We start from the raw sequence: 27852 nt of genomic DNA, 5'->3' as shown, positions 1-27852 counted from the left end.
ACTCTATTTTTCCAAGGTGACTGATAACCTCTAACTGTATACTATATGCTTATGCTACGGTAGCCCTTCAAACAGCAACTTTGTAGTATAAACAGTACATAATCATGGAAAATAGAACTTTTCACTGTATTTCTTTCTTGTTAAAAAATCTTTTTCCTTGATGAGCTTGATACTGGCACAGATTTGCACTCACTGTAAGAATACAACAGTAAAATAGGTGTTTTGTCCATCTTCAACAACTGGTTTTATATTCTTTTAACTTATGTAAGTATTTTTAAGTTTAAATCTCAGAAATATGGAAGACTGAAATGAAGACCACCACAATATATGAGACAAAAATCTGCCAAAACCCTTGAAGTTTGGATAGCCTTTAGAATAATCTCATAGTACTTGTGTCATATGTTTCATAAATCGATTATTTTCCAAATTCACAGAGCACTGTAGAAGATAACAGCCATAAAGCAACTATTTGCTTTACAGATTTACTTAGGTCAAGTCTCAAAGTAGTTCAAGATATAACCAGTCTCCTTAAAACACTGCACGGTCTTTCCTTTCAAAAAGGAAATAATATGACAGACGAGATGCGTAGCAACTTCTGTGCAGGAACTCCAAACAAAAATTTTGAGCATGAAGGAAAGAAAGAACATATAGTTATTATTTTAGACTACCCTCCACTTGTATTCTCAAGAACAGCCATCTACAAGGTAAAATTTTTCAAGTGTTCTATAAAGTATAATAATGCTTTCAAAAGCTACACCAAAACTGTGAATCTCTGCTGCATGCGCACTATGTCAGGTAAGCACAGTCCCTAACATCAAACAAGCCACAGAAATTCTCCTGACCAAGATCTACATGCTAACTGTTTTAAACCTTTAACCATCCTTAACTATTAGGAAATGAACATTTTAAAACACTCCTGAAATAAAACAGCACAGGAGGAACAAGAAAAACTATCCTACATTAAAATAAAAATAAGCCAATGTTGAAATTACTAAAGCTAAACTTGAAAATTGAGATTATAAGAAGCTGCATTTGGTTTCATAACATGGTTGACACCATGTCCATCCTGGGGCAGATTCCTGCAGGTTCTACTCCTACTAATCACAGGCACAAGATTTGGAAGATGTGAAAAAACAGTGACTGAGGATATGACTTTGCACTAAGCTACGTGGATGCCTTTTATGGGTCCAATCAATGAGATGTACTCACTCAGGAAATAACCTTCAAACACACCATTCAACAGAATGCAAACACGCACAAGACAGACATTTCAAAGATTAGAAAAGCAGCAAGGGATCTGCAAAAGTGACCAGAAGAGCAAACAAACTAGTACTCCATCTAGAGCAGCTGTGGGGAGAAACCAAGAAGAAGCCAGATGCATTCCACCTTATTTAGTGATGTGACCTGAGGAGAAGCACGAGCGTATTCCTTGTAGACACGGCAATGAAGTCACAAGTCCTGACTTGCACACATATGCATACCCACACACATACTGTAAAATGCACAGCTGGATTATCTTTCAAAGACATGGTTTAAGGATTTTGTCCATCAGGAACAACTATTACTTGTCTGATAATATTATAAATATTATTATTTACTCAATAATAAGAAAAAAAACCCCGAAACCAATATATTACCTTCAAGAGCCTATCCAAAATATGAGTATATTTATCCACTTTCTCTCTTCTTGATGCTTCCAGTCATTTGTAGTATTTACAGTCTATTCAAGACTAAGAGTAGTTCTAGATTTAATTTAACATAGTATTTCTGACTTACTATTGTAAAATGCGATACATTTGGCTGTGCAATGCCCTTCAACTCTAAGGTTTCACCGTGAAAGATGATTGCATTTTAGAAAGAAGTGACAATCGTGCCAGTAACTTTAGCGGGCAATATGTTGGCTCAGACTTTTAAATTCAATACGATTTTAAGTATGCATGCAGTGAACAACACCTAGAATCTTGAAAATAAATTATATACTGGTATTCTCCTGTTACCTACTTAAGACACTCTTCAGCCATAATATTTTTTTAAAAAAGAAACTAGTTCAATTTGTAAACAAAAAGTAACTTTTAAAGGATGCTGATGATCTCAGTTGATGATCCATCAAGACAGTTATCAGCTAAATATACACTATCTGTGTATCACATTTATTTATTGATTGTCTTTTGGGAGCACCATCAAAAAAGAAATCGGTTATGCTAAGAAGCCAGACAACCAAAATTAAGTTCAGAAACCAAACAAGCTTCTGAAGTACCTATGTTGTCATGGGAAACCAAAATAAAACCCAACAAACAAGCCAAGAAGCATATAAAACAACAGGCAAACTTGCATTTCGAGTAACTATTACAGTAAGTCTGTCTATGAAAACTGGCATTTGGTTAATATGGAAATGGGTCAGTCTTAGAAAGGAAAAATTCAGCTGTCAAGTTTGTAAATAAGTAAGCAAAAACCAAAATTCCATTCCGGAAAGATAATGAAATTTGCTTCAAATATTCTCATAACAAACTTACTACTACAGTGGCACTTCCCCTGGCTCCTCAAAAGTTTATTCTGTGAGTTCCTCTCCACCAGTATTTTGCACCTTAGCTATAAGAAAAATTGCCATTGGAAGATGTCAGAATGACAACTTCCTACCTTCTTTTGTTTGATAACCTTTGACTGATCCCATTAAGTAATTCAGAAATGCACTGGTTGAAAACTACTTGCAGTTTTAACTAAAAACTGACTTTGCAGTTGAACAACATTGCAGTTTGCTATATGGGCTGCATTAGTGCTTTTGAGTATTTTGCTGCAGACAAAACAAGTTTTGCTGTATTTCAGAAATTACCCTTTCGTAACAAATTAGAATAAGGTATCCTCTAATTCAGCAAGATAATCTATTTGAATTTTATCTCCAGTTTCACGCCTGGGGTTGCCTTTTTTGTTGCTTTGTGGTGTGTTTTTTTTATAAAATAAAGAAGGCGGCACTTCACCCAGTTAAAAATTCTAGATCTAGTCAGATACACTCTAGAGAGTTCCTTAATAGGGCATGGGGGGTGCAAGACAACGAGGCGAAGCGGATATAGGGAACAAGAAGTTTCAGCCTGAAAAAACTGTTGCAATTTGTATAAGCAACGGAAAACAGGGGATTTCAACAGGGAAATGCCAGTCTGCTGTCAGAGTACTGGTACTAACAACTCCCTCTTTACTGTACTCCCCCTTAGAATGCACCAAAACAGGACAGTTGTTTTACTAGTCTATGTTCCATGATACGTGCATGGGCATATAGCAGAGAAAAGATCCTCAAGGGGCATAAATGCTCTCCTATAAAGAGAATTAAGCAGGTTAAGTGATAATCAGACAGGCAGTAAACCAGGTTTGGAATTTTAGCATCTTAATTCATAGAATCCCCAGACAGGATGAATATGTTAAAAAAGTGCAAAGAAATTAAGTATGATTTTTGATGAAGAGTTTAGAACAGCTTAAGAGGAAAAAGAAAAAAAGAAAAAACTTTTAACAGGTTTTCATTCTTCATTGGTATTCAATAGTCATCACATATTCACAAAACATATGTTTTTAAATAGCAATTAGAACAGGAAATTAACTAAGTAAGATTAAGTAGGTCGGACTTCAGCTTCATGATCAAGAGACCTGCTATGATAAAATATTTCTTCTCTACCAAGTGTTACAGCTTCAATATCAACATGACATACTTTGCCACCTCTGATGCTTGGTATCACTCCTAGCCATTCAACACCTTTTTCCACAAACAACAGACAACTCAGATGATGCACGCATGGACCAACGGAGCTTAACCTGGAAAACAAACCAGGTCCTAATCTAGTCCAAGCCAGCCAGTTGCTCTCACTAAGGTCCCACTTGTGAAGCAGAGATAATTGCTCCCAGTATTACAGAAATGATATAAAGGTTTCATTAACAAGGACCATCTCAGAAACCTTTTATGTTGATGAGTCCCCTAAGAAGTTATAAAAAAAGAAAAGCCTTGGCAGAGTAACATGCAAACCTTATTTTACAATGAAATAAGGTGGTAACCATTTTTCGGAATTATGCCCATTGTAACTATTATGTTAATAGCTGATACTCCTCCCAAGAAAGAGTCCTTAACTGTTCTGCAAGCCAACTCCCTGCTACCACTTACTGAAAGCGACAAAAGCCATTTACCCATGTGGAGGAGAGATATGTAGTTGATTGCCAACACCGTTGCAAACAAAGGGTCTACTTTTTGGTGCTTCACAACAGACAACCATGTGTTACTCTACAGATTCATCTGCAAGCCTGATTACATTCCCTCTTTTTAAAACATCTACACATTCAGTTACACACCAGCCTAGTGTGACATTATACTTAAAAAAAAAGGTATATACTTAAGCCTCCTAAAGGGTAAGGCACAGTTAAGATAAAATAGTCTTAAACAAAAGTGGCACACTAAAACAACAGCTTGTGTACTGATAGCCAAACATCTTACTCATTTTGTACAATTTAAAGCCTTTTAATTCACATGTGAACTGCATCCCACTGCTTCAAAACCTTCACTGAATTTCTTGCATTTGCCAAATCAGAAACTTTTACAAGGAAAGCTGGTGGTGAAGAAAAAGAAAACAAAACTCCCAAAGGTCTTAGGGAGGCTTTATCCCTCCAGGGGACACAAAATTGAAGACTGGCAGCAGCAACGATACTGGCAGGGCTGGTGGTAGCATGGGGACGGCAGTGGACGAGCCGGAAATGTGAAGTTCAGTTGGGCCTCACAGGCAAGGGAAGATGGTTGCTGATAGTGCAGCTGAGAAGCCACTCTTGGGCAGCGTTAGGAAGATGGCATCAATATGCTTGTCAGTGAGTAAGTAAGAAGACCACATGCACGCTCTATCATTGGGAGAGTGTTTTTTCCCTTTCTCTTAATCTTGATGTGGTCCCTTGTATCACATCTAAGCCAAGCCGATATAATTTCATCTGCTAAAGTGTCCTCCAGCTTTCTCTGTAGAGTCATTACCTCACATACTCTTCAAGCAATATTTCTTAACAGTTCCTACACACCCGATTCAGTTCAAGCCAAAAATGCCCATTGCTAACCTTTCTAGATCTGTACTTCTGTAAAATATTAAGCCTTATTAAATGATGTATATTGCAATAACTATTAGGTAGTCTGCATCTGTTCACTGGACACTATCTTTTATTAGTTCATTTACCGTTTAATAACTTCTGCACTATATATCAGACAGGGAGATAAAGCTTATGAACTGAGAGGAAAAAACAAACTTTGAAGTAATTCAAATTTGGTTCATGATCTCAGGATTTAGATGTTTTCATCACGTCAAATCTCTTCTATCATGGGAAAAGAATAAAATATTAGAAATTAGAGAACAGGACTCCTTTGATTTTTTATTTGTTTCAGCTGAGACTCTCAGCCAGGAGGCCAGATTTCTGCATCTGTGCTTCAGCTAAAAGAAGGGTAACCATTGCTCCAGCTGGGATGTTTCCACATTGATTTTGAGCAGGCTCCTCTTTCCAGGAATACTGCCATTATCTTTTTTTTTCCCCTCCTTTTTTTTGCGTAACAACTGATTCCACTAACTTTTTAAGACAGCAGCACTGCCTACCTATTCCTTCCTGGATACAGCCAAAACTTTCATGTTTAGTTAATCTAAAACACTGTATTTTAAATAAGCCCCCGTTTCCCAAGCATTTCCTGCAGTTAAGCACTATACAGTCAGATGTAGATCGTGATTAATGGAGTAGCAACAGGAGGGGGGTTTTTTGTTTTGTTGGTGTTTTTTTTTTCCCCCTTTCATTAGTCAGATTGAGTTTGTTGACATTAAGTCAGTCAGTACTAGACCCATTACTACTCTAGCTTTTGCGGGGGGCAGAGAGGGGAGTTATCTTGTTGGAAGGTTTTTTTTGTTTAGGGATGACAAGATAGAGGACAACTGAAAAAGAACACAACTAATTTTTAAAGATTTATCTAACAGTACGCTCACACATATAGTATTTAATGTAAGCTGCTGACCAATTGTTTGAAGCATCCTCAAGCAAGAGGTAATAACACTATTTTCACTTTATGTTGAATTTTAAGAAATATAGGGTTACTTTTGGTTTGGGTTTCTTTTTTTTTCCAGAGGTATTCTAAAAATAGAAATAGCTGAGACTATTCTGGCCAAAAAATTCATTCTGCACACACAGCACATCAAACAGCTTGTCTTACCTTAAAATACAACTGGAAAATTGAAAACATTAAGTATGTTTAATATATTGAATCCTTGAAGAGAAAGAAATATTTACGAGCTGCCACAACTTCCTGGCAGCATACTTGCTTCTCAGTGACTCTCCTTCTCCAGACTAATGGTACATTCTGCAAAAGCAGAAACATTTCCCAAGAGCACAGACACATTAAAGTTAAATTCATGTACAGCTTTTTAGTGTGTTCTCCTAAGACATACTTAAGAGTCTGTGACTCTTCAGGGCAAAGGCAAAAATGCAAAGTTAAAATTAAAGATTTCTATCCTTTGGTTATTTATTTATTTTTTTAAAATGAAAGCCTTAACACACTTTAGGAAGCATGGTTCTCAGAATATTCCAGTGCCTGTTTCTTGTAACTTTCTGACTACACAGACAGGCTATGTTGTGATTACAGCTGTAGGGGTTCAGCCATAAAATAAAGTATGACAAAACAACTTTGATGTTTTTACATCATATTTAAAGAACAAGGACACAACCAGTTGAGAGAAAAAGAGAGAGAGAGACAGAGAGAGAGAATTATTGAATTTATTTTAAAGTTAATGAGAAAGTATGAGAATTATTTAAGACTTTAAATTGCTGAACTGAAATTTTTCATTGATTTTTCATTATTTAAGTGTTAACTGATGTTAGTAAAGAATTTTCAGAGTTAGATACTATTCCACACTGGAATAGATAAAATTACAGACTCTGAGATCCCTACCATGCTATCACAAATACAATCACCAAGTAAAATTAAGAAAGTAGTAAATGCACCTATCATGCCTTTCCACTGTACTAATCTTCCACACGTTTAATTTAAACCTCTTCAATCATTCTGTTCTCCATTAAGGTTGTCAAAAAATTAATTAATCTAGCTGTGCACTCTCTCATTTAAGCAGGTGGACTTCAGTCAGACTCCCATATTGTATAACTTTGGCTCAATATGTAGTGTAAACTTTGTTCAAATATCAGAAACTGAAATAACAAGTCCTTTTTCATTTTAAAGCAATTCCCCTTTGAAGTGACAGACTTTATGCCACAACATTTTAAAATAGAGCTACCTCAAATTGGCAGGCTAAGCTCAGACTGCAAATGTTGCTTAGACCTGGCCCAAGTCCCAGACATGGGATGATGGTCCCCTCCATCTCATACCCTCCTCATAGTTTCTCAGAAAACAGTCACATGTATTTAGAGCTCCAAGACAGGATGGCAATGTAAATTTTTAGTGCCTCAACAGCCGGGTAAACAAGCAACATGACATTACTTCCCATTATTCTGTTCTCATTAAAAAATAAAGAGTATTTTTACTGAAAATGGGACTACTCAATCTTCAGGTAATGTATATAGTCTTGCTCACAATGAAACTTTTGTAGTTGAAGTGCTTGCAAATGCAAGACCTCAACTTTCAGTTTTTCTCTTCCTACAGCTGGTTTCATAATATTCAAAGTTTTCCTGACCAGCAGCATTATTACGCTTTCATCTAGAGTCGCAATAGCAAAACACTCAAATCAATATCAGTCTCAACCCATTTTACCAGTACTGCAGATGGGGAAAATATAGGGACTTAAATCATTACACCACAATCTGATGCCAAATTCTTTCAAGTCTTGTCAGGGTCAGCCAAGTTCCGGAAAAAGTTCTTGCTTCTTGAGTGATACAATCCCGTCCCTGCCCTCCCCCACCCTGCACAGTCTTGAAGCAGGACTCTTAAAAGTTTTGCTTTTAAAAAGACACATCGTTCCAGCATTAAATCTTGTTCAGGAAAGACAGAGAAAGACTAATTTCTTTACCACATTTTCAAAATGTAAAATAAATTTCAGAGAACTATATTTATCTATATATTAAATATTAAAAAAAAAAGATTTGCACTCAAAATCCAAATGAATACTTTAAAGGCATGGATATGTCTTTCTCTGAGCATCAGGCTGGTAAGAATATGAAGGGTGATACATTTCATCATGAACCTATATACTGGATAACTGGAGGCAGTTACGCGTTACACAAATTTGTAACTATTCTTAAATTAAACAAAACATCACCCACATAGTACAGCTCTTTCAATGACAGGAAGTGTACAATAATTAGCTCTCAAAACCTACAAATGGCAAGAGCATTTACAAATGCTTAAGTATTCTTTGTGTTTGAACTCCTTCATTACTGTCATTTTTAAAAAATGGTTTCTGAACCTCTGTGTGCCATAAGCTTTTTTACTGCACTGTTAAATAAATGTATTCTTTACCGCTCTTGTTAACCCTTCCCCCCTTTTTAAGAGAAGTTATCAAAATGCTTATTGCTACAAAGAAAAACGTTCCTGGAGGCAGCGTACGTAAACAGCCCATAGAACAGCACTGTGCACAATTCACAACTTCCAAAACCTAGCCACACACAAAAAAAGTATGTTTTTCTAGTTCTGCCCAGAGTTTATCTTCAAAAAGCTAGTTTAGAAACAGCAATACTTTCAATGTATACAGGCAAGAATAAAAGAGCCAAAAACATATATTCCTTACAGTGACTGGATATTTATCATACATCAAAAGTCTTCTGCTTATTAACAAAAAAAAAAGAGTGACGAGATTGCTGGATCACCCACATCTAAGTGAAATGCACAAAAAATTCAGTCACAAACAAATGATTTTTTTTTAGGAATCTGAACTTAAATAGTTATCAAGCAAATTCTGCTGCAGACAAACCATTTGCCTCCAAAATTGGAGAATCCTGCAAGGGAGGATCCATTAGCACTCACTGCTTCTGAAGTACTGACCAGAATGTTGTTAAGCAGCTGCAAAGGTCTACATGACTCAATAAACTAAGTATCTGATGAAAGCTTTGAAAGCAGAACAAGGAAAAACAGATATACTGCTGATGGTTGGTAGAAAGCAACCTCAAAGTGTTCTTTGAGAATAGGAACGTTGTTTAGGATACTTTAAAAATCAGTTTGTAAGTGACAGCAAGTCAGTTATGGGGAGGGACAAATACAAACACATAACCATGATCCACTACAGGCTGCAGTTACAAAAATTTGATGGTAAGCAACGTTTTTGTTTCTGAAGTGACAGAGAGAAGCCTTCTACACATTCATTGGACAGCTCTTACAGTACAGGGCTGCAGAGAAAGATTTTTTTTTTTAATTAAAGATTCACTACAGTGTGAATCATCACTGAGCAGGATTTTCACAAGGCATGCGGCTTCACAGCAGCAAAGTCTACCATCACAGTGCTGCTCTTGGCTAGCCAGTTTTCAGCCAGTTGGCTCCTTGGTGAAGCTTTGCTACATGGTTACAGCCATGGCTACACCACACCATAGGGGTAGGACAATGTAATAGCCACAGCCCCAGTTTACAGTATCTTAACAGCCACGAAACTGTATCTGAAGATCAAGGTACTAGGAAATGAAGAAAGGCAAGCACCCTGTTGTCCAAATTCACTTTACCAAAAGGATAAGTCCTTGTATGATGGACAACACTATTAAGCAAGCATAACATGCAGGATCACATGCAGGATCACATGCAGGATCACATGCAGGATCACATGCAGGATCACATGCAGTAGTGGATTGAACTAGGGTGGCCAATACAGCTGCCATCCTAAGTTTTTCCATCATGCCCCTTCCCCAGGGGCTGCTGACGAGCTGCAGAATACGAGTATCAACTGAGCTACCATCAATTTACTCCCAGTAGGTTATACTGAAATTCACACAGGATTTGCTACATAGCCTGTCGAACCATCCGTACAGCAGGTACAACCACCTCTGGGACAGCAGGGTGGTAATCAAATCAACCACCCCACCTTTCACTCCACAGGGTGCAAACTGCCACGCAGCACCTGCCTGTGCCGGTTTCCTTTAACTGCTCAATCGTCTTCTAATTGGGAAAGAATGACAACAAAAACCCAATAAAGCCACGGATCCTAAAAGATCTTAACTACTGTTACCTTCATGCTTCTCAATAAAGTGTTAACACTCAGTCTAAAATTTAAATTGGAAAAAGAAAATTTTGACCAATGCCAGTTAATTTGTGCTTCGGATAGTAAAATAAGTGTGCTATGAGAAAACAATGCTAAAGAATCTGTCAGCAAGCTGTGAAGAACAGACAGAGAAAAGATGCATGATTTCAAGCTTTTTTTTTTTTAGTAAAGATAAATTTGCTACACTTTCGATTAAATGCTTAGATAGCTGGTGGGGGCATGCATAGCCCTAGTTATGCAGATAAAACTGAGGAACTGTAAATTTTCTTTTAAAAGAAAACTTAGAAGTCTCTACTTTTCAGGTTATTTTGGAATGAAGTAATTCTACATAGATTTTTTCATATGTTATGGCTCTGTGAACTTTGAAAGTAGAAGCCTGTAGTCCGATTAATTCACAAAACACTGAAATAAAACCATTTAGGCTTTTTACTTTCTGGGCAGAAAGGGCATTCTTGGTCAGTTCTATTTTCCTCCTTTTATGATTGTTTTCCAGTTTAACAGCTTGCTTTCTTATCACAATTCTGATAAGTTTCAGAGGAAAAGTTATTTCAGATCTCAATTATTTATAGTGATCCAACAAATTTCTAAGGAAGAAAAGCTGGGACTTAGCCTAATCAGGAGAAAGACAGGAGTTCCTCTGGGAACTTACTGACTTCTAATATTTCCTACCTGATCTTTTGCTCTGGATTGAGGCTTCCTAATTTCTTCTCATCAAGAGCAGAGCATGCGTGCTGTTCTCTACAAGGATTCTCCAGTTTCCTTCTGTAAAGACTACTAACTTTTATCATCGGTCTTACACTTTATATTGAAGTAGAATTTTACAGTTTGTTCCCTCCCCCCCATATACATTCATAGGGACTGACATATCCTCTAAATCAGGGTCTCTGAAATTGAACAAGAATAAAGTAGTTACAAGCAACAAATCTGTTCTCAAGGACTTAATACAAACAAAAACCCACATCTGAAAACATTCTCACAAAAGCATCCCTCTGTTCTAAAATACCTTCTTTTAAGGGAAGCAAAACATACATTAGGTATAGTCTTCTGTGAGAGGTTTCTGTGAATTTTCTTGGTATCAAAAGTGCTAGAGACTGGAAAAGAGCAACAACAGAAATAAAAGAATGCAAACCAAAGCAGATTTCTTTTATAAGACAAACCCATTTTAATACTGCAGAAAGAACAGAGCTGAAGATTACTCTCAATAAATGAGTGACTTTTCATCTGTGAATCCAGTATTTCAAAACAGGTCTGTCTGGTACTGCTTCATGAAGTATCAGATCTAGTTCAAATTTAAATAAGGAGGGCTGCACTGCCACTCCTGAATCACATGCCTAGGAGCACCCAAGCTATACCAGTCCTTACTCCCCATACCCTAGTGTCTGCATCTGTCTCAAGGATTTCTGGCTTTAAGAAGTGATCCTATTGCCTGGTTGAGAACAAATAAATTCATGAACAAGAACAGTCACCTGCCTTCCTTATCATAGCAGTTAAGTCAGGACAGCTTTTGTCTGCCTGATACTAACAATATCTGGAACTGCAACTTCTCAAACTCCTGGTTACCAGTCTGCATACTCCATTGCTGTACTTTAAACATTGGCTCTCGAAGCTGAGCCTTCACCTGCATAGGGAACTGTAATTCCACACTACAGGCTGCTCAGATCTCAGCTTCTTTCAAGCACTACATGGGAGACTGAAGAGAAACACATTATGCTACAAAAAAATCATTCTCAGACACTATTAGTGAAAAGGCACACTCTCTAATGGTAAACTACTTACGCAGCTTTGCTCTAGGAAAGCCAAAACAGTCTGGAGACTGCCTTGGAAGCAAAAGCAACACACTGATAAATTATTCTGAGGAACAAGAAACTGACCTGTGCCAAGCATAACTTTTTCCCAAGTAGTTTGGTATTCTGGGGCAAGAGCTAGGAGCACATAGGAGAAAAGTTCACATTCACACTTAAATCCTCAAACTGAACATAACAAACAATACCTGACAAATGAAAGGAAGAACTCCTCAAAATTACTTCTGGGACTTTCCACAATGTATCATTAAATTCAAAAACATATTGCCAAAATGTAAAACAGAGTAATCACAAAAGTAAGCTATTCTTGAGGTTTACTGACTCTTCTGCTCATCTTATTTTAATGAATCTTAAACATGCCATGACATGTTCCTGCGAACGTGTCCATGCTACTTTAACATGGTATTTGGCAAAACCCCAAAAGTTAACTGGTATGTTTTTAACTCCACGTCTTCTTAACACGTTCACTTTTTTTTTTCCCCAATAATTTGTAGGTTCTAATTAACCCACAGTCTGCAGTCCTCTGAAATTCCTTCCTAGCTCACAGGAATTTAACAAATTTTACTTTTAAAATGGCATAGTACCCCATTTAGAAGTGTCACCTCCTTCCTACTCTACTTTTAGGCCATAAATACAAAAACTGGCTACATTATATAGCACCACAGTTTGAGACTTGCAATAAAAAACCAAAACCACTGAATTTTTACTTTAGTCATGCAAAGATAAAACAAAACAGTCCTGAAATTGAACCTTCTGTCTTCAAAGATGATTTTATTGAATTAAATGCAATGCTATCCTGAAATATCCTATATAACTATTAACACAGTTCTGTATGAACAAAACCAAGTTGTTTTCAGGGATTTTTTTAGCCTTTGCTAGTTGAGCTGAAGGAACACTAGGGATTCCAAAGAACATTTATTTGTAGAGCAGACTATGTTAATGTTAAAATTTTTAATCAGGATTTATTTTATTTTTTTTTTTAAGGGGATAAATAAAATGTGATTGTTATTTGCATGCCAAAATGCAGAACTCACCCACCCACTGTACGGTACTACTGCTGCAAAGTTACAATCATGGAACCTTGACTAACTTTTGTTATGATTACAGAATACTGTAAAAGAAAAGAATATACTGAAGTATTAACAATTATTGCACTACATTTCAATGCACTGAATGTAGTAAAGCACCAACAGTCAACAAAATAAAGATGCCTGTGCCCAATCCCTTTATAACTTACATTAGGTAAGTTATGTTCAAATTTGGGAAACTATCAGAAAGAATACTTTGTTTACATATATTAAAGAAAAATATTTGCAAAATTTTTAAAAGCACATATAAAAGTAAATATACTTGTTTCAATTTCTCTCTACCACACAAATGCACATATGCATTATTCCAAGGCACTTTTTAATAAAATATCATAAAGTAGGGAGCACATTAATATACTTCAAAGCCACTTCCTTCAACACCTCATTGTTGAATCTACTGCCTGAATATTTTAAAGAGCAAATCTTATGTTTTGATAGCTATCCCACTCCCTTAGAATAAGGTTCTCCTCAAAGAACCTTAAGTGCACTGAAAATAGCTACCTACCTACACACTGTACTTTTGCCCATTAATTTTTTGTCTCTGCTGAGGTAAGCAAATTTTGACCGATGACCACTTCCTGTAAATGAAGTAGATTAATAAAACATTATTAGTAAAAATACATTATTATCTTCCAAGCTTCTTAAAATTCTTACTGTTCCATAAACAGGAAAAAAATCCATTTCAAAACATTTAGTGCGCTGAAAATAATATAAAAATAAATTTAAAATAAAAAGCTTCGAGTAGTTTTAAAGCAAAAAACCAAATGCAGTAAAAGCAATAACCACACACAAAATAAAGCAGGAGTCATTAACTGTCAAATTTCATTTTAAAAACAAAATTAGTACCATTTTGGAGACTTAGGAAAAAGATCAATCAGTAGTAAGCTTCCCACCCACCCACCACCCCCCCCGAAAAAGAAAGGAGTTCACAACATGAAATAAAAGGCTACAGAGATCTAACATATCTACAGATCCTTTGTCCAAACAGGAAGGCACAAATGCCTTGATCCTGTAAAGACAAGTTATTCTAAAAATAATACAGAATTAGTCTCATAAGAAAACCACATAAGAAATCACAAATGCTCCCAAAATTATTTTTAGCTGTGCATATTTTATTCTCTGCTAAACCCAAAAAAACTTGAATACAGGCAGATTCTTTCTATTGTATACCTTAAAGGGAACTTCGTCTCCTTACAAGAAATACAGAAATGCTTCCGAACCACCCTTGGGACAGCAGGGAAACAAGCACAAATTCATGCCCCAACAGTTTTCAGAGATGACTGGAGAAACACAGCCAGAAGCTGGAAGCACAGAATCTGTGTTTCCAAATCCAAAGGAAAAGGAAGGAAACAAAAACCATTCCTGACAGAAATTTTGGTTCACTGAAGAAATGATGGGAAAGAAAAAAAAAAACAACCCCAACACAAAAAAACCCAAAAACCAATTTGGAAAGCAGAAGCTCTGACCTTTCAGGATCTCCAAAATCAGTATGTTCTGGCTGTAACTGGTACAGGAAATGAACAACTACATCAGTGAAAAACCACATCACCCGAGCCTTGAACTCAGAGTGGTATTCTAGGACCCTAAGCTAGTGAAGGAACCAGCTGGTGCATGCAATGATAAAGTTGTAATTTTTTTTCCACCAAAAAACCAAAAGGCACATTCACACTGTTAAGAGTGATCCCAGAAGAGGCACAGCAAAACCAGTTGTGAGTACTGCAGCTACAGGATAGAACTCCACCAAGCGTTTTGCACCGTCCCTTCTCACAATACTTTCCTAAGGTTCCTCACCTCAGAAGAGCGGCAAAATTTCAAAGCAGACCTGCTAATCACGTACACTTATTCTGCAAAACTTTTTCTTCAGCTTTAAGCAATTCAACAAAAACACTTCACTGAAAATATCACTGAAGCACTGATACACTAGGGGACCTATTCAAAGTGGCTACCACTGAACATGGACTTAAGTGTCTGAAGAAAGCAACCAAGTTCCGCAGGCCCACAGCGGTTACCCCTGTGGTCCCCGAGTGATTCGAGTGTGGCCCCAGTGACAGGGCTACACCACACAACCAAAACCATAATTTGCCAATGGTGGGGCAATAGGAGGAAGCAAAGCAGGAGAGGCTGCCATCTCTGACATTGCTATACCATCCTGATGCACGCCCAGCCTCATCATGTCCTGCAAAGAAACCATAGGACACCAGGCAAGCTGCTGTCCTCCTCCTTCCACTTCCAAAGGCTGCAAAGTCAATATACACCACCAATAAAGTAAGAAGAAAGTTTCAGATTTGCCTGGTTCTGTGAAGAGACCAGGCCTCACAAGTCAGGTGCCTATGCCAGAAAATCTAGACACGCTCTCCCTTCGCCAGCACTAGCAAACAGCAGTGGCACTGCCCAACACAAGTACGACTTGGCACTGTTGGTATAAGGTTGTGCCTGACAGCTGGTTCTTCACCTGACAAAATGGAAATGGTGCCAAATACTGTGGAAAATCCACAGGTTTATTTTTGAGAAAGGGATTTTTATAAGAACTACATTTGCTATAAAAATACAAATTATATCATTGACGTCTTACAGGCAGACTGATGTTTTCTGCCTGACAAGGGACTGGATCCTTAGAAAGCTGCAACACCGTTAAGACATAAAACTTTAGAGTTTCCAAGACTCCCTTCCAGGTAGGTTCTAAACTCAGAATGCATCTACCCCACATTCAGTAACACTGCTTTCTTTACTTGTCTTAAAATGTTATGATTTCAGTTCTAGCATCCATAAACTTGACAATATTAAGTATTTCTTCTAGCACTGTAATGATTCAGACTGTATTAAGTTTCTTTTATTTCATTAAATTCAGACTTGCTACACGTGGAATGGCTCTTTCATCCAGTCCTATAAACCTGTATGGTGCGTGCTCCCACCAATTTGACATGCAAATGAAATAAAATCATAAGAGAAATTAGAGAGAAAGGGTTATATTCTTTTACTGAATAGATATTATAAAGTTAGTCACAGCATAAGCAACTGGTTTTAGGGTATAATCACTAACTAAGTATCATAATTTCAGCACAAAACTGGACTTCCCCTTTCCTTTGCAAGAAAGGAAAGGACTTGGGTTGCAAAGCCTCTCTAGGCAGTGCCACAGAAGTAGCTGGGTTTCACCTCCTCCCTCTCATCTCTTTACAGCATCAAGTACACCAAAGCAGCTTTGTGTTCAGTTCCAGCAGAAGAAAAACATCATGACATTATAATGCAATCTCTACCAGGCCAATTCAAACAGCACTGATGAAATTCCACAACACTCCAGCCTTGTCATCCCTGGGACAGGGATTAAGAAAGCATGAGTAGGACCTTAGTCAAGTACGAAAATATGCCTTTAGAGCACTATAGTCAAAACAAATTGAAAATAAATACAATTTGAATGAGAAAACGCCAGTCTTCATTTTGTTACATACGTATATAATGTTATATTGAGAAGACAACATGCTAATACAAATATTAGCCTATTTCACATATACACACAAATTTTATACTGATTAAAATCACTGTAATTCCACTTCATTATACGGCTTTTGTTCTCAGTGTTCTATGAGAAATGAGAATTTTTCGGCCCAAAGGCTGTGCATCAAGCTGCATTCTTCTTTTCCAAAATAGATGTTAATTTGTTGATTAAGAATTTTGCAGGAAATGGGAAATTCTCCTAGCAAAGAGATACCTCATACTCAAGAGAGGCTAGCAGCTGCTACCATCTCCTGGATGGTAGTCCCTGGCTCCTCCTGAGCTTTCACTTCTGCAGAAGGCAGGAGCCATCATGTACTTGGTAACACTATTACTGGCTCTAGGGCCCATGACAGACCTACCTTACACAACCTCCCTGAGGAACCTATGCCAGTGTCTGACCATACTTACCAAAACTCCCTCCAGCCTTCGAAAAACCCCTTTGTACAAACATCATTAAGATCTTATCCCTTCCCAGAGGGCAAAGAACAGCTTTTCCTCTCCCTCTCCTTTTGCACTCATGAGGCACAGCATTGTACTCATTCCCAGAGGAGAGCAGCTCCAGTTCTTCCACCCTGCTCTTCTGGGCCGTCTTTGCAAGACCCATGTTCATTTTTAGTCCTTCAACAGTTAATGTACTTCTATAAGAACAATAATCCATGTGAAGTCCTAACATCTTCAACCACAGCAACGGTATTTCACTATGATTTGGATACAGGCACTCCTAGGTATACATCCTGGAACAACATCTGCTTCCCTCTCTCCCTCAACAAGGCACTGCCAGTGTGAATGGCTTGTTACGCACTACATACTTCCCTGCTAATTAAGCAGTACTCCTCATTATATATTTGTACCGTTTGTCATCTCTGTATTTGCTTTTTTATGCAAAATGGGTACATTTACTTCCTCTTCTATCACCCAACAGTTCAGGAAAATATCGACAAGACTCCAGAAAATCCATATAAAATCTAGTTTCCCTACAGTTACACAGTGAAGTACTTATACTACAGTTTTCCAGACAACTTGTAGCAGCTTTAATCTAGGACATACCTCCTTAGCTTAGTTATGTAGACCATACCAGCATGTGCCAAAAGTTCTTCTTAAAATATACAGTATCTACTGCTTCCCTTCTACTCAGATCTTCTGCTCCTCCACAGGAGGATACTGGATTGCTTTAGCACAGTTTGGTTTTGTACTAAATCTTTTCCAGATTAAGCTTCAAGAGCAATACCCAAGTCAAATTCAATCTATAGCATAGGTTTAGGTTTTCCAAAACCTCAACCAAGTGACTGACCCTCCATTCTAACAAACTGAAGAAAAGCATTAACAAGAAAAAACAACCAAAACAACAACCAAAAAAACCCCCACAAAGACGACACACTCGAAGAACTATCTTATTTTAAAAAGAAAGTTAGACACAGAGGAGTAAAGGTCACAAAAAACTAGTAACAATCTGTTTTTTAAAAAAAGAAAAAATGAGTATTAACAATAAATTTGACAGAACCACAGAAAATTCAAACATTTTCTCAAACATGCCCTCCTTTGATTTTCAGAAATATTATGCAGTATTCCTATTGACCCAGTCCCACTTTGAATTCCAGACTACACAGCTTGGACAACTGTCTCCACACAAACCAATCCTAACAAAAAAATACATGTTAAGGGCCAGGAAAACTGGAAAATACTTCTTCAAGCATTCCAAACTTTAACATGGATTAATGCAAAGCTAAAACAAAAGATGTCTCTGATGTTAAGACTTTAGGTTACACACAGTAAGGACAACAGGAAGTATTTTGCTATTGGAAAGGTTTCATTATTTAATTTACAACTCCCAGTAAAAATGTCAAAACAGTGTTTATGCTAAAACATATAAAACATGCATGTCATTTTGCATAACATTTCCTCTCCACCAAGTTCAGATAATATAGATTGCTTCTATTTGTGATACACTAGTTTAATATTTGCATTTTGAATACTGGAGAAGGTTGCCTGCATTTTTCCCCATAGAAGAATTCCTTTGAAAGATATTTTCTCTGTAGTCTCATACTCTTTAGTCTTGACTGATGAACAGTTTCATTATTTTCAACTTTGATTTGCTGTTGTTATAGTTTAAAATTAAATTTATTTCAGCATCTTCCTTCAAATTCCAATATTCCTATACTGCTTTGACCTTATGTACTTGCAAAACCTTCAGCTGGTCAGTGATCCTAACCCCAACCACTCTAGGTCATTTTCAGGAACAAACTGTTGAGAGAATTTTTTTTTTCCCCCCCTCCAGAAAAATAGCTCCCTCCTCCTCTCTGTACTAATGCATAAATAGAAAGAAAAGGTTTCTCTAGGTAGTGAGGCCCTTTTGCATGCTCCACCAAACCAAGCAAATCTGCAGCACAAGGTTTTTGTCAGTAATGGAAGAGATCAGACACAGACAGCTGCATGAAGAATCCCGCTTTCAAAAGCAACACTTAGGCTTGCTTTATAGTCAGTAAAGAGAAGTATCGGGGAGGAATCGCTCCCTAGAGTGACCTCTATCAACTGACTATAAAGGGAGGCTGGAGAGATACGTGAACCAGATTTCAAACTTGTTAGTAATTAAATATAAGCAAGGCAGACCTAGCCCCTGCATTTAGCTGAGCATACTTTACATTTCCTCTGATCTTACTGATTGGAACAAAACCAGTAATCCTAAATTTGTCACACCAGAATTCTAATGGCTCATGCTAAAGAGAATATCATTGTTTTATTTGTCACACAGAAATGCAACCACCATCTAAAATGACTAATTAATTAACCATGCACAATAAACTAATGCAAAGTTTACCACTTACTGTATTTATCTGCAGCTCATTTACTTATGCTCTCACATACTCTATTTCAACAGCATCTTACACTCATCTAAGATGGCTCTAAATTGCCATTAGTATCTCAGGATGCAGCACTTGAAGCCTGAAGTAGAACAGACACCAATGATCTGCACTTAAAACAGTCAAAAATTATTTACAAACTGCTCATACATGTAGAGCTTTGGCAGGAGCACAAAATGACTACACAAAAGGTAGTTAACAGAAAACAAACATTAAACACAAAGGCCTCATAATCTTGAATTATCTTTTACCATAGACACTACCGCTATTAACCTGAGTGGAAGACAGCTATCAAAGCAGCTACGTTGCGGACAAGCTCCCCTACATGACCCGAGTGTCACACTTGATAAGTACAGACGCACAGAAATATCCAAGTAAGGCTTCTACAACTTCCTACTATGCAGGTAAAATGAAGTAGGGAAAAAGAAATACTTGAAGCTTGTTCTAGTATCAGTTTCCCCTTTAACCACTTCAGGAAATAAGAACAGAAAGATTACCTTTCTTTCCATATAAAAGTCCAAAATACAGTAATAGTTTCCATTCAGAAAAAGTCACCATCTGACTATTATGAAGACAAATAATGCAGGGAAGTTTTAATTAATAGCTTTAACATATTAACAGAGAGATCATCCTACAATATTCACATTTCTGCATACTTCTCTGTCCAGTTTACTTGACAAAAAAAATAAACTCCTCTACTTGGCACCTTACAACTACATTCTTGTTCACTTGCATCATGCAGATGACCGAACAATCCTAGCAGAACAAAGATTTCCATTTCACCAAAGTTAGGGGGCAAGGGTATAACAACCCATATATCAAGATATACACACATACACACACACACACACACAAATACATGTGTACATGCATATCTCAAGAAAAAGGTCTCCCTGCAGACTACAGACTTCAAAAGCTTTACAAACTGGTAGCACTTACATTTGGTTTTGTTGTTGCTTGTTGTTTTGTTGGGTTTTGGGTTTTTTTGTTTGGTTGTTTGTTTTTTTTTAATTTGATAATACAAGACTCCTATAATGTAAGCTTCCTTTTATCCCCCTCCCCCTGAAAAGTTCACAAAAGAGTAATAGAAGGGTATTCGAAGTCATAAAACCTAAGCAGATATTCAATTTCTGGCTAACAATATTCACATTCAATAACATTTTTCAACTTGCTCCTTTCAAATTTCTTCATTAGCCTGTATGATTTGACAACTCCTTTTCATCCTTCACTTTTAATTCCTCCTCATATTGCACGTCTGACAACATAACTTTAAAATCCACATCTCTTATCTGTGCACAAACTGATGTCTTCCTCAGTATCTGGGATGGGCATATACACTGAAGATTTCATCTGTCTTAAGTGAATTTCCTATGGGAAGACTACTTACTTTTAATAAAGATGACTAAAAATGATGAAGCATTCATTTAGTTAGATTTCAGATTGTCAAAGATTTTCTAAACAGATAAAAAAGGGCAAGTAAATGTCACCACAAAAATGCACAAAATTGCAGCATTCCAAAGACACTGACTCGGTCCACATTTCACAGATGTAACACAGGCTCTCTATGAATAAACATGCAGATAAAAGGAACTTCAAATGGATATATGGCCAAAAAGGAATTTTAAAAAAAAAGTAACTATCTGGTTTGGGCCAGTATAGGTAAGTGTTTACAGTATCAATGAAATCACACAATTTCCTGTTGATACTACATGCTTTTATGGTCTCACATATTTGTTCCGTTACCTGGAAATTACAGCTACCCAAACCATTCGAGCTTTTTTTCAGTGGTTCTCCTATCAATAAAGGAAATTTCAAAATATCCATTGTAGGCGATCATTATTTTAATCCCAAATTTTAATTCAAGAAACATTAAATGAATATTATCTTAAAAACTGGAAGACATTACTGCTGGAAAAAGGAAACTGACAAGTACCTTCAGGTTCCCAACAAGATGCAGAAGCAGGTCCAAACAGGAGCATGGACAGCACTTAAAAGAGCAATCAACTTTCTCACTGGTCCAAGGCAAATTTTGACCCTGCTATGCTCTCTAAGGTGTGCAAATACCAACACACATCACTGCAGCACTAAAATTAACAGAATTGATATTTCAAGACTTTTTCTCTGAATGGTAACAGAGTTGACAGAGATCCATCTGTAGATGTCCACCTCTAACACACTGGTCCAAGTCTCCCATTCAGAGTCAAAGCCATGAAGTGACTCAGACTTTTGCTAAGGTACTCTAAACACCCAGAAAACAAACTAAAGGCAAACTCAACCCCTGACTCGTTAATTTATTTGATCTTGGTAAACAACATGTGACTTCACAATATTTTCTTCAATATTGCTATACTGTAGCGATACACACCATCACTGTCACCCAAAGACAGTGACCTGTCAGCCACTCCACTTCACTGAAAAGCTCCAGAAAGCTGATGCAACATTTCTGCTTCGATGGGACGAGCAACTCTAAACTGCAAGACCTGTGCATCCCATCCTAGATTAAGTAAAACTAATTCAAATTAAACTTTATATTGGAAGGAGTAATCCATTATTATGACAATCATAAGGGCCTTACTCTAGGTGGTAGGACAGGCATCTAGACCAAGACTTAATGGTTCTGAACCCACCAAGGCAGAAAAGGCTTCACAGATACTGTGTCCAGAATCACCCCAGTCAGCTACATCCAACTGATAGGACGTAAGCAAAATTTCTGGGCACTGGGCTCGAAGTTTATCTTCCACTGAGAAAAAAAAAGATGTTTCAAGTCAACAATACAGTTTCTTGAGTCTCTTAATTAAGAGACCCCTATTTCATTATTATGAAGAGAAAGGAGACATCACCATCATACCTTAGTGCCATAAAGAAGCCAATCAACCAGATATTTTACTGTTAGCAATTTGCATCACTAAAAAATAAAGATACTTCCTCTGTGACGCTCACTTCTGTATTTCCATACCAGTATCTTGAAATCAAGAGATACACCAGTTTCTTTCCTGACTGGCCAAGAGAACGGCCAGTCCTGAAGCCCTAAGGGAAAGGGAGGGGAGAAGATGAATGCATAATTCTAAAATTACTCCATCTTTCTCCTCCTTTTTGCTATTAGAAAAAAAGGCTGTAAAATCCTTTTCCTCTGCAACGCAATGAAACTTTCTCTAGTATACAGTGAAAGTCCACACCCTGACTCCAGAAAGGGAAAGGCAGTGATGAACTGTAGGACAGTAGTAGCACAACTGGTTAAGACTTGTGGCTAGTGTATCAAGAACAGGAGAGAGAGTTTGTTGTGGGTTTTGTTTTGTTTTTTTTTAATTTAGAGAAAGGAAACTGTAGGCGGGGGGGGACGGGACAAAGCGGGTGATACAAACCTGCTGGGACACCTAGAACAATACCAACAGAGGGAATATAGATGGGTCATAGGTACTGGAGGTAACGCTTGCGAAGCCTTCAACTCTGACAGTATTTTTCTGCAAGCCTGAACAAAGAGTAAGGAAAAGCTGAAGCTGAGGTCTTCAAGCAGTGTAAAAGCCACCTTACCGGGGGGGCGGGTGCTAAAGATGCTCAATGGACGTCACCGCCAGCTAGAAACCCTGACAAAATGAAAGATCATCTGTTTTCAGGCTGAACGGCACAGGTTTATTAAAAGGTAGATCCTCTACAACAGATAAAAGCATTTTGGCAAAACACAGGTATGTTCTTGCATATCCTGGGCTTTCTTAGAACACCCATCCTTAAACTCTGACTATTAAAACTTCTCTGATTGTGTCAAGACAGCCAGATATGAAGGCAATACCAAAAATATCCTCCTAGGAGCCTGGAACTTCTGACCTTTATTTCCAACAGCTGAGGAAGCAGAGGTCTGCAGCAAAGCACAGTTGTGCTTTGGCCACACCAGCAGGTAAGAACAGCCCAGCTACTGCCAGCTACCGCAGAATATCCATGAGATTGTAGGATGCTTCCCTTCCCTCTTCTGTTTCTAATACTTGGACATTACAGTGCCTGCAGTTAAATCCCAGAAGTACAGCCATTGTCCCACTAGCACCTGGGGGTGGTGCTCTCTCTGAAGGACAAAGATGGCGAAGACCTGTATTGTAAAGAGAAGTTATTTTACTCCCAGATGATGTGGGGAAGACAGAGATCCACTAACACTAACGTACTGCACAAATCCACAGCCTGGAGCACATGCTCAGACAGGTTAAGTTAACAGGCATCCATCTCATCTGCTGTTTAAGAAAGAGGTAAACAAAAGCTTTTGCACCTAGCCACCCTCTTTTGGCCCTATAGCACACACAGCTTGAAGAGACCATCAAGCCACTACCACAGATACCAATGACAAGTAGGGCGAGTAGATTTAAAGGCCAGAAACTCTGAGTGAAAAACTGTGCAGCTCAGGGAAAAAGAAAAATAGCAAAGTGTTGTCAGCAATCAGGGGAGGGCACCAAGAATACTCCAGCTAAACACCAACTGCAAAGGAGAAGAGGTATCTGGTTCAAGTAGCTGTGGGCATACAAGATTCTCTGCGCAAACACACATGCGGCTCATGCCTCAAAGGTAAAACAATCCTCACATCTGTCAGAAACCTGCAAAAGTAACTTTTTTTTTTAGTATAGTTAAAGGAGTATTACATTCAATCAGAAGTTTGGGCAAAGATGTTAACACATTAACTAAATACTTCTCAAACTGTTGAACGTAGTATCTGAGCCCCAGCTGTACAGCTCAAGCAGCATTTGGCACGGTGACTGCGGAAACGGAACTGAGACAGTCCTGACAGTGACAACTCAGCTTCTGCACACTGGGAGTTCAGCATGAATTGACACCACTCATCTCAGCACACCTGCACTATTCCTGCTTTCTTGTTTGAAGTTGGTCAGTATATATCATTGCAGCTAAATCAAATTTTACACTGAAACTGGATTTCATTCTATTTCATCTAATGGATTATACTTCTCCAAGTTTCATTCTCCTTAATTCTTCAAGCATCGTATGTTTATGTGGAGCTACAAACACGCACCTGTGCAAGTCTAGCACAGTCAAGCTCTGATGCAGAGCTATTTTGTTCAATTTACTCAAACAATATAGCCCAAAATGGCTGTATCTTTGTTCTCCAATCTTTCCATTTAACCTGACACCACAGTACAAAATCCCATGAATGTTTCAAGCATTTTATCCACTGCTATTTAAGTGGATATTAAGACATTAGATTCCTCTGAGATATAAGATAAGTGGATATTAAGATATAAGATTAGATCTATTAAGATATTAGATAATCCCAAAATGTCCTTATTTTTAGGTTGCCGGTACAGCAATTTTACAGTAATGCAGCAACAATAACAGAGCAAAATAAAAGTGCAATTCATGACAAACAGCTACCGATCTCCTAAGTAGGACTTACTATTACAAGGATAAGGAGATATGCCTTCACCCCTAATATATATCCTTAGAGAGACAAGAGTACACGACTTCAATCAATACCTCTTGCCGACTTTGTTAAAACCGTGAAACAGTGGTTTATGCACCTGTCAGCTCTGCTTGCAAACAAACGCCTAATCATCAGCAAAAGTTACTCAAAATATTGTTAGTATTTTTGCTTAGTTGGTTTGAGAGCACTTTGCAGATCACTGGTTTCACTCTTACCAGCACTTCCGGGTTCGTCCATCGACGCTGTGCGCTGCTCATGCACTCCCGCGCGCCCAGACCAACCGCAGCATCTAACAGTGACAAACAGCAGAAACAGCCCTGCCCCTGAAGAGCCAGCAGGCAGCACAGGGTGCACGAGGAGGAAGAAGAGAACAGACTAGCAAGATACCTTTGCTGACATATAAAAGACTTTCTGCAGCAAACTGTAGATCAGCAACTGAGATGCAGAGGGAAAAAAGGTATTTGAAGAAATAAAAAAGGCCTCATGGTAAAATATTCAAAATGTGTTATTAGAAAATGTCAACTTAAAACAATCAGCAGCCCCTCTTCAATCACTCTTCTATTTTCTTTTTACACAACCTACTCCTCAAGTGGAAACACTATGTACACAATCAGCCTCATTGAAGTCAAATCAGAAACTCATATGTCTCAAATCAAGCTACATTTAGTGGGGGACTGGGGACAATGTCTCCCTGAATGCAGGTGCTTTTACACACAGGGAATCCTACCGATACCAACATGGCCCAGTCTATTCTAAATTAAGATCTGAAAACTAAGTTGCCCCCCACATTTTTTTTTTTTTTTTGAAGGAAAGAGGGTTGTAGAACAGCTCTTCCCCTTTCCCTTCATTTTTCCCTCCTCTTGTTTTAAACAGACAGCAAGCAAAAAATTCAAGGAGAAAATACAAGAAAATACAATTATCTACAACTCCCCACTAATAATATATCCTTCATACAGGAATTTCGAGAAAAGTTGGTTTTCACATTAAATAATATAGCTTATTCTTTCATAACTGAATGTTCACCTGCATAACTGTCTTTGGCCAGGTACACTAAAAATTTCGACTTTACTGCTTAAGTTTCAGCACTGGGAAACAGATAACAATTTCAAATTCTTCAAACATTTCAGTCTTTGCAGAGTACCTATAATTATTAAGCAAGATTACAAGAATCTAATTGCATTTAACATGTAAAAGTATGGCTACAACTCCTCCTTCAAAGGCGCATCCAGATTTTACATTCCCTTTACAGGAAGGAGGAAGGTAGCCCTGTCAATTAACCAATCTGCACATCTCTTCCAGCTGCTCAGTGTCCAGGTTATTTTGCCTTTGATCAGAAATCTCTTCTTTATTCCTGAAAGGTAAATCCAAAGTACCTAGGAACAACGTGAAGCTTACTCATATCCTCTCTCATAAACATGCTCGTTCTCAAGTCAGAAAACTATTCAGCCTTTTGCTCTTTAAATTGCAAGAGCTAAATGGGCAAACTTTTCTTTTGCTGTACTGCAGATGACAATGCAAGAACTCGTTAGATCAAATTATTTCAGTATTGTCTATGCCACTCCACACTCTTAATTTGTTGATGGACTAGAACAGTAATTCCACTCATCAGTTCTTAAGAGGCACTAGTAATATTTAGATGACAGCTAAAGAAAAAAAAAGCTCGCTTTCTAAAGTAAGCACAGATATATCTGAAAGCACAAGGATGTTGTAATTAAAAATGTGTCATTACACAGGCACTCTTATAAATAGAGCTATACAGAGCTCTGCTTTGATTATTTTACAATATATTAAGAACCATTCTTTTAAGGGAAGGTGCATCAGAACACTTAAGGCTCTACATCAAATTTCAGTATTACAAATGTTACTATGTATGCTAAACCCTTCTCCTGCAGTATTTAAAATTAATTAAGCTTCTAGGAAGGAGCACCCAGAGACCTTCTTAACTGACTATATGTAATTAAGATTAAAAGATATGTATGCATAATAAAACATTCAAAAAAATGCTCCACAGTCAACACTAGAGATAATGATATTTACATAGATTTGAATATAAAAATATATAATATTTTTAATAAGTTTTCCCAATAGTATCATCCCCAGGCTGCCTCATATTCAAATTTTTCTTGCTATGTATTTACTGGCCTTTCGTCCCTTAAAAATAGCTCCTGTAACAATACAGTAACAAAAAAAAGTATTTGAAAACCTTCCATGACAAATCAATTAAAAAAATAATGCTGGTATAATCTCTGCTTTTGTACATATCTGGACTTCCAAATATGTCTTAAGTTGTAACTTAATGTAAGTTGTAACTTAAGTTGTAACTGTATATCAATATGCAAAACCATTTTTTGGAAAGTTCAATATATTCTCATAATAAAGAAAAAAACCATACTAGCACAGTTTATGTTTAGATAAAAAGATGACTAAATATTAGGTCTCTTAGAGTTTGCTTTGAGTTGAATTGGACATGCCCTATATCCATTTTCACTCACTTCTGACAAGAGCATAAAAAGCAACTGAGACAAGGGAAAAAACACCCAAAGGTCTCAGACAGTACCACTTAAACACCAAAAGCAACAGATAGGGAAAATAGGGCTGACAGTATTATCAAAGATTGACAATGAGAATTAATATGATAGGAGTTATTCTACTTTTCCTTCCTTTGCGCATTATCAATGAGTCTCTAAAGCTAAAATTTTGCACTGAGTATTTGTTAGTACTGGATAGACCTTAACCAGCTGAGAGTAGTAACACAACAAAAGTTATGGGGAATTGTTAGCATATTTTGCTACTACACAAAAGAGCACATCCCAGGTTTGTACTCCTTACTGAAAGGCACAGGTTCCCTCCTTCATTCCCTCCCTATGGACAGAATGCAAGGAATGCAGCTTCTGTTTCTCTAAAGTTTGAGAAGTGAGACAAACAGAACTTACTACAAAAACTGTTATTCCTAGAGAAATAAATTCTATAAGCCTATTGTAACGGATACTCAGCCTGCAGCAGCCAAGAGCCAGACTTAGGACT

General features: G+C 37.5%; 1 protein-coding gene across 5 annotated transcripts in view; it reads right to left on the bottom strand.

Moving 5' to 3' along the window:
• The window catches only part of CNOT2 (CCR4-NOT transcription complex subunit 2), a 93723-nt gene that overhangs the window by 46705 nt on the left and 19166 nt on the right, over positions 1–27852 (bottom strand). For 2 of the 5 annotated variants that reach the window (XM_072863498.1, XM_072863516.1), the window contains exon 2: positions 13571–13643. The exons of the other annotated variants lie outside the window; for them this stretch is intronic. The gene's annotated coding sequence lies outside the window, so the exon portion shown is untranslated. The remainder of the gene's footprint in view (positions 1–13570; positions 13644–27852) is intronic. 5 annotated transcript variants of the gene reach the window in all.

This window comes from Ciconia boyciana, chromosome 1 (genome assembly GCF_034638445.1).
Source record: "Ciconia boyciana chromosome 1, ASM3463844v1, whole genome shotgun sequence".
NCBI lineage: Eukaryota > Metazoa > Chordata > Aves > Ciconiiformes > Ciconiidae > Ciconia > Ciconia boyciana.
The sequence above is the reverse complement of the archived record's forward strand: the minus strand, read 5'-3'. Positions and strand labels throughout refer to the sequence as shown.